Genomic DNA, 11,681 nt, shown 5'->3' on the forward strand with positions numbered 1-11,681 from the left:
ATCTTGGCACGTATCTTAGGTCATCCGTACTTAATTGTACGAATCATTTGGCCATTCTTCCCGACGTCTCAGGTTTTCTCATCACATTCTTGATTGGATAGTTGCATTTTACACAAATACGACGAGCTTCAAAATAATGACGTAATTTAGTTGAAGCACAGACAGTGGCGGAACCAGAAACATTTGCAAGGGGTAGCACCAAAAATTCCCAATAAAAGTAATAAGATAATTTTTTAAAATTATGATTAATTAGAAAAAACAAACTAGTGCAAAAATCTTACATTTTAAAGTTGACATTTTCGTTTACTCATTTTTAAAAAGCGTTTCATCACTCGTTCAATCTTAACACCTATAAATGCTTATTTTTCTTCACTACAAATCAAACCATCGTTCATAAAATCATTTCCCATTTTATTAGGCAAGTTGGTCTTCAAAAGCTTAATTGCGAAAAAAAACATATTTCAATGGTTGGGGTTGCTACAGTAAAAAAACCAAAATGCCAAGCTCATTTGTGTTGTATATGCCTTGTCGTGTGAAGCAAGGGGACGGGAGAAAGAAAAACCAAATTTCCATTATTCCCTTTGCTTTGCTGAAATATTGTCATTGGCTATGTTCATATTGAAGTTTTGTGTACACATTTGGGCTACTCCCTTCGTTTAGTGGGCCATTAAAGTACTTTAGAATTTTGGGCTTTCTATTTAAGATAGGAGCACCATTTAATTTAGCAGTGCACTATGAATAAAAAAGTAATCCAAAATTTTAACATATGTCGGGAGAGAATGAAGGGTAGCACGTGCTACCCCTGCCAACTAATTGGTTCCGCCGCTAAGCACAGACAAGAAATATGATTAGTTTTTCAATATGTGAGTACCTAGTCTCAGCATCCAAAAACTCTTACTTACGTAATACACATGATGTTGAGCACCATCTAGATCCTTCACTAAGAATGTGCTTGTTTCATTCTTAAATACAACTAAGTAGAGGAACGAAGGTTCTCCATCTTCATGTTTAGCAAGCAATGGAGCTGAAGATAGGTAATTTTTCAGCTCTTGGAACGCCTTTTCATGATCTAATGTCCATTCAAACTTTTGTTCTTCCTCAATACATCATATAAGGGTTTGCATCTTTCAGATGCTTTGGAGATAAACCTATTAAGTGCTGCAAACTTACATGTCAATCTTTGGACATCTTTGGTTGAAGATAAGGATTGAAAATTCAAGATAGCCTTGATTTGTTCTGGATTTGCCTCGATTCCTCTTTTTGTCACCATGTAGTCGAGGAACTTCCCAGCCTTCACACCAAAATAACATTTAGAGGTGTTGAGCTTCATGTTGAATTGATCCAAGATGTTGAATGCTTCTTCAAGATCTTGTAGATGATTTTCGACTTTCTTAGATTTTACCACCATGTCATCTATATAGACTTCCATGGTTTTTCCAAGATTTTGCTTGAACGTTTTGTTCACTAGTGTTTGATATGTAGCACATGCATTTTTAAGACCAAAAGACATTACTATATAACAATATATATTTGTTGGGGCTATAAAAGTTATGTCTTCTTGGTATGCAGACATACTTGTCATATCTTCATGTTTCCAAGAAAATGTCGATTTCCTGATCTTCTTGAACTTGGTAAGATCTTGCTCAAGATCTACGCCTAACAACACTTTGATGTTAGGATCCTCAATATTAAACAAGAGTTCTTTGACTTCACTTTCCTTGGCTTCCAGAACATCCTGTACCTTTTTCTTTAATTGATATGCTTGCCTGGGAGTAGTCGAGTTTTTCATCGAAGTGGTATAGTAATCTTTAGCTTCTCGTTGATCGCTATTGATCTTGACTATTCCCTATGGTGTTAGCATCTTCACACATTGATGGTAAGTTTAACGGATATCATTCATGTCATGGATCTAGGGTCTGCCTAAGATGATGTTATAGGAAGACAAAGAATCAAAAACACAAAAACGTTGGATAGAGTTAAGTACCTCTAAGTATATTGGTAATTCGATTTCTCCAATGATATTCTTGGTTTTGCCATTGAATCCTACTAGAACTTAGGATCTTTATACTATTTCAGAATCTGGGATGTTCATCTTGTTGAGCGTTTTTAGGCGAATGATGTTGATTGAACTACCACCGTCTACTAAGATTCTTCGGATGAAGTGGTTGGTCGTGTACAACATTATAAGAAGGCCATCATGGTGTGGGTTTGGTATATTTTCCTTGTCATCTTCGTCAAAGTAGATGTAACACCCAAATTTTCAAAACAATTTTTCATTTCAAAACATACTTTCCACCACATAAAAATCACAAAATCATAATAAATCTTTGTATCATCACAAAACATGTCCCAAGATCTCATATAAATAAATCCTCTCTCGTGTGTACGAATCATGACGGCGCCTTCCCGCGATTCTCACTAGTACCTGAAACACATCACACAACAACTGTAAGCATAAAAGCGTAGTGAGTTCCCCAATATACCACATACAACACATACGCCACTCGACGCTACAATACGACCCTCCGGTCCGATGTGTCTCAGCGGGACCCTCCAGTCCCGTAGCTCGTTGGACCCTCTGGTCCGGTCATAGCTCGTTGGACCCTTCGGTCCGGTCTGTATCGTTGGACCCTTCGGTCCGGTCTATATCGTTGGACCCTTCGGTCCGGTCTACATCGTTGGACCCTTCGGTCCGGTCTATATCGTTGGACCCTTCGGTCCGATCTATATCGTTGGACCCTTCGGTCCGGTCTATACAAAACATAGCATACATATAACACAATGCACATAATCTCATACATACACATAGCATACAAGACCCTCTGGTCTACACATAAATACCACTCTAGGTAATGTATAGTGAGAAGACTCACCTCGGATGTCTCGGATAATATCTCGCCCGCGTATATACTGATCTAGCCTCTCCCTATACACATAACATAATCATCTCAATCAATCACGACTCTCTAGGCTAGACTAGACTCTCACATGTCCTCTAAGAAGGCTAAAAGGCTATTTTACCCTTCAAACAGTCCACAAGTTCCATTGTTGACCAAACCCAAAAAGTCAACAAAAGTCAACGGTCAACCCTTGACCAGACTTGCCGAGTGCACAAATGTGACTCGGCGAGTTCAGTCGTGAACTCGAGTCCTCTATCCCCCTTCTGACTCACTGAGTCATTCCCCCAATTCGGCAAGTCACTCACTGTGTGATTCACGGGAAACCCTAACCCTACTCGCCGAGTCTGCCCTTGGACTCGGCGAGTTCATGTCATGCACAAACTCAATTGACCTCCTGAGGTCAGATCTGTTCCTTAGAACCATAGATCTGACCTTCCCAAGCCTGATAGTCACGTAAATCTTGGATCTTGACACTCATGTGACGCCTAGGAGGCTTTACTTGGTGATTTAGCCCCAAAAACAATAACCTGAGCTCATTGCCTCCATAGCTCAACATAAAGCAAGCTGGAATAAGCTCTTTAGACCACTATGGGTCCAGATCCGAAGTCTCAAAGTGAATAGGGGCCATATTCTCACAACTCCTTCCAATAAAAGACATAAAAACTCTACATCTATGGATTCCTTCAACAAAACAGATAAAGGGGCGACATAATACCTCAAAGATGAAGTCTTTTGCTCGAAATCCCTAGATGCACAACCTCCTTGGTCCCCTCCAAGCTGGAATCACCTCCTTCTTGTAAGAATCAATCACAAAGATCAAGAAATGGCTCCTTTCCTCTCACAAACGCTCTAGCTCTTTTAGGGTTTCTCTCTGGGGTTTGGTAGCCGCAAGTGACGGCCCTAAGGGCCTTTAAATAGGTCCCAAACCCAAGAAATTAGGGTTTCATTAAACAGCGTGGACTCGCCGAGTCCACGTATGGACTCGCCGAGTCCAGTCATTAATCCAGTCCAACAATGCGCGGCTCTACTCGGCGAGTCTAAGCGCCTACTCGCCGAGTCCCTCTCTAAAACTCAAAAATAATTAGATAAATACAGTACCTAGAAATCCGGATGTTACAATTCTCCCCCACTAGAATCAGACTTTGCCCTCGAAGTCTCTCTCAGCAAATAACTCTGGGTACTGTTCACGCATCTCTAACTCCGGCTCCCAAGTCAGCTCGGACCCCTTCCGATGTTGCCACTGGACCTGAACCAATGACACCTCCTTGTTTCTCAAAACCTTGATCCTCCTATCCCGAATCGCGATCGGCCTCTCAACATAGTTCAGGCTCGCATCCACCTGAATGTCCTCAAGGGGAACCACTGCCGACTCATCGGCGATACACTTCCTCAACTGAGATACGTGGATGGTATCATGAATCTGACTCAACTCCGCAGGTAGTTCCAAACGATACGCTACTCTGCCCACCCTGGCGATCACCCTGAAAGGACCAATATACCGAGGCCCCAACTTGCCTCTCTTCCTGAATCGGATCACTCCTTTCCAAGGAGATACCTTCAGGAGGACGAAGTCACCAACCTGAAATTCGAGCTCGGACCGTCGTCTATCCACATAACTCTTCTGACGGCTCTGGGCCGTCAGTAACCTCTTCCTGACCTGCTGAATCTGCTCGGTCGTCTGAAGCACAATCTCCGTACTACCCATCACACGTTGCCCGACCTCACCCCAGCAAATGGGAGTCCGACACCTCCTCCCATACAACAGCTCAAAGGGTGGCATACCGATGCTCGAATGATGGCTGTTGTTGTAGGAAAACTCTGCCAAGGGTAAATATGTGTCCCAACTCCCTCCAAAGTCCAATACACATGCCCGAAGCATGTCCTCGAGCGTCTGAATCGTCCGCTCACTCTGCCCGTCTGTCTGTGGGTGGTATGCGGTACTAAAATGCAACCTCGTACCCAACTCGTCATGAAACTTCTTCCAGAATCTGGAAGTGAAACGCACATCTCGATCTGAGACGATCGAGATCGGCACTCCATGCCGTGATACCACCTCCCTCACGTACAACTCTGCCAACCTCTCAGCGGAAAAGCTCTCACTGATAGCAAGGAAGTGAGCGCTCTTCGTCAACCTGTCCACAATCACCCAAATTGCATCGACGCCCCTAGCAGTCCTCGGCAATTTGGTGATAAAATCCATGGTAATCTGTTCCCATTTCCATTCGGGAACCTCCAACGGCTGCAATTTACCATGCGGTCTCTGGTGCTCGGCCTTAACTCTGCGACAGGTCAAGCACCTCTCTACGAATCATGCAACATCCCTCTTCATACAGGGCCACCAATACTCTCTCTTCAGGTCCAAATACATCTTAGTGGCCCCGGGATGGATCGAGAACCTCGATCTATGCGCCTCCTCCATCAAGATGGTACGCGTTCCACCCACGAACGCTACCCAAATCCGACCCTGAAAGGTTATAAGTCCTCGACCATCGGTAACGAACTCCGATACCTGTCCGATAACCCGCTCTCTCTTCCGGTTCTCCGGCCTAATGGCCTCAGCCTGCGCCCCTCGAATGGTGTCCAACACCGGAGTCATCACTATCAATCTCATACAAACATCTCGTATCGGGGCACTCTCCGCCCTGCGACTTAGGGCATCAGCTACAACATTAGCTTTGCCCGGGTGGTACAGGATCTCGCAATCATAGTCCTTCACCACATCCAACCATCTCCTCTGACGCATGTTCAGGTTCGGCTGATCCATCAAATACTTCAAGCTCTTATGGTCCGTGTATATGGTACACCGAACCTCGTACATGTAGTGACGCCAGATCTTGAGGGCGAACACTACTGCCCCCAGCTCCAGATCGTGGGTGGGATACCTCGCCTCGTGAGGCTTCAGCTGTCTCGATGCGTATGCTATCACATGCCCTCTCTGCATTAGCACCGCTCCCAGCCCCGATATCGATGCGTCACAATACACCACAAAGTCCTCCATTCCCTCCGGAAGGGCTAACACCGGGGCTTCGCACAGTCTCTGGCGAAGTGTCTCGAAGGAGGCCTGCTGCTCTAGGCCCCATGAAAAAGCAACACCCTTCCGGGTCAATCTGGTGAGTGGCACGGCGATCTTGGAGAAATCCCTGATTAATCTCCTATAATAGCCGGCCAACCCGAGGAAACTCCTGATCTCGGTGGCGGATCTCGGCACCTCCCAACTCATCACTGCCTCAATCTTGGCCGGATCGACCAAAATCCCATTCTGGTTAACGAGGTGCCCTAGGAACCGGACCTCTCGTAACCAGAAATCACACTTGGAGAATTTGGCATAAAGCATCTCCGATCTCAAAACTCCAAGTAACTCTCTCAAATACTCCTCATGCTGCTCTCTGGATCTCGAATACACCAATATGTCATCGATGAACACGATCACCGAACGATCCAACATCGGTCTGCATACTCTGTTCATGAGATCCGTGAATGCCGCCGGTGCATTGGTGAGCCCGAAAGACATCACCACGAACTCGTAATGCCCGTAACGAGTCCTGAATGCTGTCTTCTGGATATCCTCATCTCGTACTCTCATCTGATGATATCCAGACCTCAAGTCGATCTTGGAAAACCAAGACGCTCCCTGCAACTGATCGAATAAATCGTCGATCCTCGGTAAGGGGTAACGGTTTTTGACCGTCAGTTTGTTCAGTTCCCGGTAATCAATGCACATCCGGTGTGAACCATCCTTTTTCTTGACAAAAAGGATCGACGCTCCCCACGGCGAGCTACTCGGCCGTATAAACCCCTTCCCCAGCAGCTCCTGAAGCTGCGAGGATAACTCATGCATCTCTGGTGGCGCAAGGCGATAGGGCGCCTTGGTGATAGGCGTTGCCCCCGGAACCAAGTCAATACGGAACTCTACCTGCCTCTCGGGAGGTACACCCGGCAACTCTTCGGGGAAAACATCCGGGAACTCACGCACTATCGGAACCTCATCGACCGACCTCGGTCTCTCTGCATCTACTCTCGTATCCACCACATAAGCCACAAACCCACTACAGCCCTGCTGTAGACTCTGCCTCGCTCTAGCGGCCGAACAAAATGCTGAGCCAGAACGGGTACCCTCACCGTACACCGTAAGTACTCCCCCACTGGGGTCTCGTATCGTCATCAACTGTCGCTCGCAGTCTATCACAGCCCCAAATCGGCTCAACCAATCCATGCCTACTATGACACATACGTCCCCCATAGCAATCGAGACCAGATCTATCGGGAACTCGACACCGAAGATCTCGAGTACACATCCTCGAATCACATCAGTAGCATACACTGCTCGCTTGTCGGCTATAGAAACTCGTAGAGGTCGACTCAACGCCTCTCGCTGAACACTGATGTGTCGACTAAAAGCTATCGACACAAATGACCGACTCGCACCCGAGTCAAACAACACCAAAGCAGGTACAGAACACACAAGAAATGTACCTATGCATACCTCAAAATAAGCATAATATCACAAACTCAATATAAACCGAGGAAAGAATACATACCAGCTACCACATCGGGTGCTGCGCGGACCTCCTCCGCTGTCAACTGGAAGGCTCTCCCGCGAGCCTTTGGTGCCTCGGCCTTCGCCGGCCGACTCTCTGTAGCTCGAACAGCAGGCGCAGATCCCTGCGCTGATCTCTGCAGTAGCTGTGGGCACTCGGCCTTCCGATGGCCGGTCTGGTTGCAATGAAAGCAAACCGTGAATCCCTTGGGGCAGTCCCTCGCATAATGCCCCTCCTTCCCACACTTATAACACACCCCAGCTCTGCATGTCCCCTCGTGGCTCTTGCCGCACTTTCCACAAGTGCGGCCCTTCGGACCCCCAGATCTCGAATCAGCGGGCTTTGCCCGCTTGGCTGCCGGCTGAGACTGTGCCGGTCGCCGATCCACCCTCTGAGACTCGGCCTCCTCCCTGGCTTGTGTCTCCAGCTCAATCTCCCTCTTCCGGGTATTTGCCTGGAGCTCAGCAAATGTCCGATAAGTCGAGTTCGACACGAACTCCCGTATATCCCTCCTCAAAACACCCAAGTACCGGCTCATACGTGCCTGCTCAGTAGACACCTGCTCAGGGCAGAACATCGCCCGCTCATGAAACTTCCGGGTAACCACAGTAACCGAATCAGTACCCTGTTTGAGGGTCAATAACTCCTGAGCCAATCGCTCCCTCTCCACCGGAGGAACATACTCATCTCGAAACATCGTGGTGAACCTCTCCCAGGTCACCGCAGTCAGCTCTGCAGTAGTGAAGTCTGCCGTCACAAACTTCCACCAGTCCTTCGCTCCCAAGCGAAGCTGGTTCAGCGTAAACCGAACCCTCAGGTGCTCTGGACACGAGCAGGTATAGAAACAACCCTCAACATCGGTAATCCATCTCATAGCAGCAATCGGATCCTGCGTCCCATCAAACTCTGGTGGCTTCGTGTTGCTGAACTCTCTGTACAGCAACGAGTCACCCCCCTGCGGCCTAGCAGCAGCAACGGCTGCGGTGGCCGCAGCAACAGCTGCATCAGTAAGAGCGGCGTACCGCTCATCAAAAGCCTCCATCATCGTGGTCTTGATAGACCCGAAGATCTCTGGAATCTCAGCGCGGATGGCAGCAGCCACCTCATCATGAATCATCTGGCGGAGCTCCTCATCGCTCACAACCCCCTCGCTAGTCCCTGGCCGGTGGCGCGTCCCAACCATGATGTCTCTCTGAAATACAACACAAGATATCAGAGACTCGCTCGAGTATACTCGCACTCGATAACTCAACCCTACTTGCTCCTTAGTACCCAATGGATTCTTACTTAGGGTGCACACTGCTCCGGTGTCTTCAGTAGTACGGGCCCTATACTACCGTCCACACCGCATCAGCATTCACTCTAAGTCCTCCTCCTTGGATTCCAGATCACAAGTACACTACATCTCACTGGCATAGGCTACCCTTCGGTAGGCCTCCCAACAGCTCCTCACTGCTACCTATTCGCTCTTAAGCATCATATAGCACCAAAATCATTCCTAGGCTAAGGCATCACAGATCAGGCCACTCTAGTCCTAATATGATCACCTAGCCTATTCTAGCATGCATAATATCTCATAATATCTCATAACACATAAGGTAAGGGTATTTTGGGAAATCACCGTTCGGGCGCTGGCTGATCGTACACACTGCTTCCTTCTGCCTTTCTCAAAATCTTTTATTCTTTTAGAAAAATTGTTTATTTTATGAAAACTTTCTCATCTCCTCAGTTTGAGTTCGGATTCATCCGAAGATACACCCGAATCCCTCAAACCTGGGCTCTGATACCAACTTGTAACACCCAAATTTTCAAAACAATTTTTCATTTCAAAACATACTTTCCACCACATAAAAATCACAAAATCATAATAAATCTCTGTATCATCACAAAACATGTCCCAAGATCTCATATAAATAAATCCTCTCTCGTGTGTACGAATCATGCAGGCGCCTTCCCGCGATCCTCACTAGTACCTGAAACACATCACACAACAACTGTAAGCATAAAAGCTTAGTGAGTTCCCCAATATACCACATACAACACATACGCCACTCGAGGCTACAATACGACCCTCCGGTCCGATGTGTCTTAGCGGGACCCTCCAGTCCCGTAGCTCGTTGGACCCTCTGGTCCGGTCATAGCTCGTTGGACCCTTCGGTCCGGTCTGTATCGTTGGACCCTTCGGTCCGGTCTATATCGTTGGACGCTTCGGTCCGGTCTATATCGTTGGACCCTTCGGTACGGTCTATATCGTTGGACCCTTCGGTCCGGTCTATACAAAACATAGCATACATATAACACAATGCACATAATCTCATACATACACATAGCATACAAGACCCTCTGGTCTACACATAAATACCACTCTAGGTAATGTATAGTGAGAAGACTCATCTCGGATGTCTCGGATAATATCCCGCCCGTGTATATACTGATCTAGCCTCTGCCTATGCACATAACATAATCATCTCAATCAATCACGACTTTCTAGGCTAGACTAGACTCTCACATGTCTTCTAAGAAGGCTACAAGGCTATTTTACCCTTCAAACAGTCCACAAGTTCCATTGTTGACCAAACCCAAAAAGTCAACAAAAGTCAACGGTCAACCCTTGACCAGACTCGCCGAGTGCACAAATGTGACTCGTCGAGTTCAGTCGTGAACTCGAGTCCTCTATCCCCCTTCTGACTCACTGAGTCATTCCCCCAATTCGGCAAGTCACTCACTGTGTGATTCACGGGAAACCCTAACCCTACTCGCCGAGTCTGCCCTTGGACTCAGCGAGTTCATGTCATGCACAAACTCAATTGACCTCCTGAGGTCAGATCTGTTCCTTAGAACCATAGATCTGACCTTCCCAAGCCTGATAATCATGTAAAGCGTGGATCTTGACACTCATGTGACGCCTAGGAGGCTTTACTTGGTGATTTAGCCCCAAAAACAACAACCTGAGCTCATTGCCTCCATAGCTCAACATAAAGCAAGCTGGAATAAGCTCTTTAGACCACTATGGGTCCAGATCCGAAGTCTCAAAGTGAATAGGGGCCATATTCTCACAACTCCTTCCAATAAAAGACATAAAAACTCTACATCTATGGATTCCTTCAACAAAACAGATAAAGGGGCGACATAATACCTCAAAGATGAAGTCTTTTGCTCGAAATCCCCAGATGCACAACCTCCTTGGTCCCCTCCAAGCTGGAATCACCTCCTTCTTGTAAGAATCAATCACAAAGATCAAGAAATGGCTCCTTTCCTCTCACAAACGCTCTAGCTCTTTTAGGGTTTCTCTCTGGGGTTTGGTAGCCGCAAGTGACGGCCCTAAGGGCCTTTAAATAGGTCCCAAACCCAAGAAATTAGGGTTTCATTAAACAGCGTGGACTCGCCGAGTCCACGTATGGACTCGCCGAGTCCAGTCATTAATCCAGTCCAACAATGCGCGGCTCTACTCGGCGAGTCTAAGCGCCTACTCGCCGAGTCCCTCTCCAAAACTCAAAAATAATTAGATAAATACAGTACCTAGAAATCTGGATGTTACAGTAGATATCTTTTTTGCTGGTCAAGAATGCATTCATTCTTTTCATATCTTTTAGTTGTAGAATAAGAAGTTCCACATATGTCAAATCCACGAGAGATAAAATTAATTACATTGGCATCAGAGGTGGAGATGTTATTATTTGTAGAAGGATTTCAAGATCTTGGGATCTTTGGATATTCTTGTCCTTTCCTTTTCCTAAGAGTTCCTTCAAAATCCCTTTGTTCAACAAGTAACTAATCTCCTTCCCGAGGGAGAATAAATCTTCGGTAAGATTTCCAAAATCTCCATGGTAAGCACACCACTTGGATTTTTCTTTGCATCCTGGTGTTATCTCATATTTCATGGGTCATCTTTCTTTGTCCCCATGATCATACATTATATAGAGCAGACCTGAAACATTAACAAAAAACAATATTCAAAGATCTTAGCCGTGATTCTGAACTTCGCCTCTCTATGATCATACTAACAAAGCTAAACCTTACTCAAGATGCACCAGTTTCGAAGTTCAGGATCCTGGACTGCATGAAAGAAGATAGGGTTGGTGTAGTTTCCATAGGCCTCCTTGATTCTGAACATAGCCTTTTCATTCTTTCAAAAAAGCATCTTGTTGGTTTCGCTTTACTCAATTATATGTTGCTCCATTCTACACAACAATGATATGATCTTGTTTTCGAGACCATAATTGGTATTTCTTTGGTTACACCT

This window comes from Lactuca virosa, chromosome 2 (assembly GCF_052849685.1).
Source record: "Lactuca virosa cultivar CGN04683 chromosome 2, Lactuca_virosa_CGN04683_v6, whole genome shotgun sequence".
NCBI classification, from domain to species: domain Eukaryota; kingdom Viridiplantae; phylum Streptophyta; class Magnoliopsida; order Asterales; family Asteraceae; genus Lactuca; species Lactuca virosa.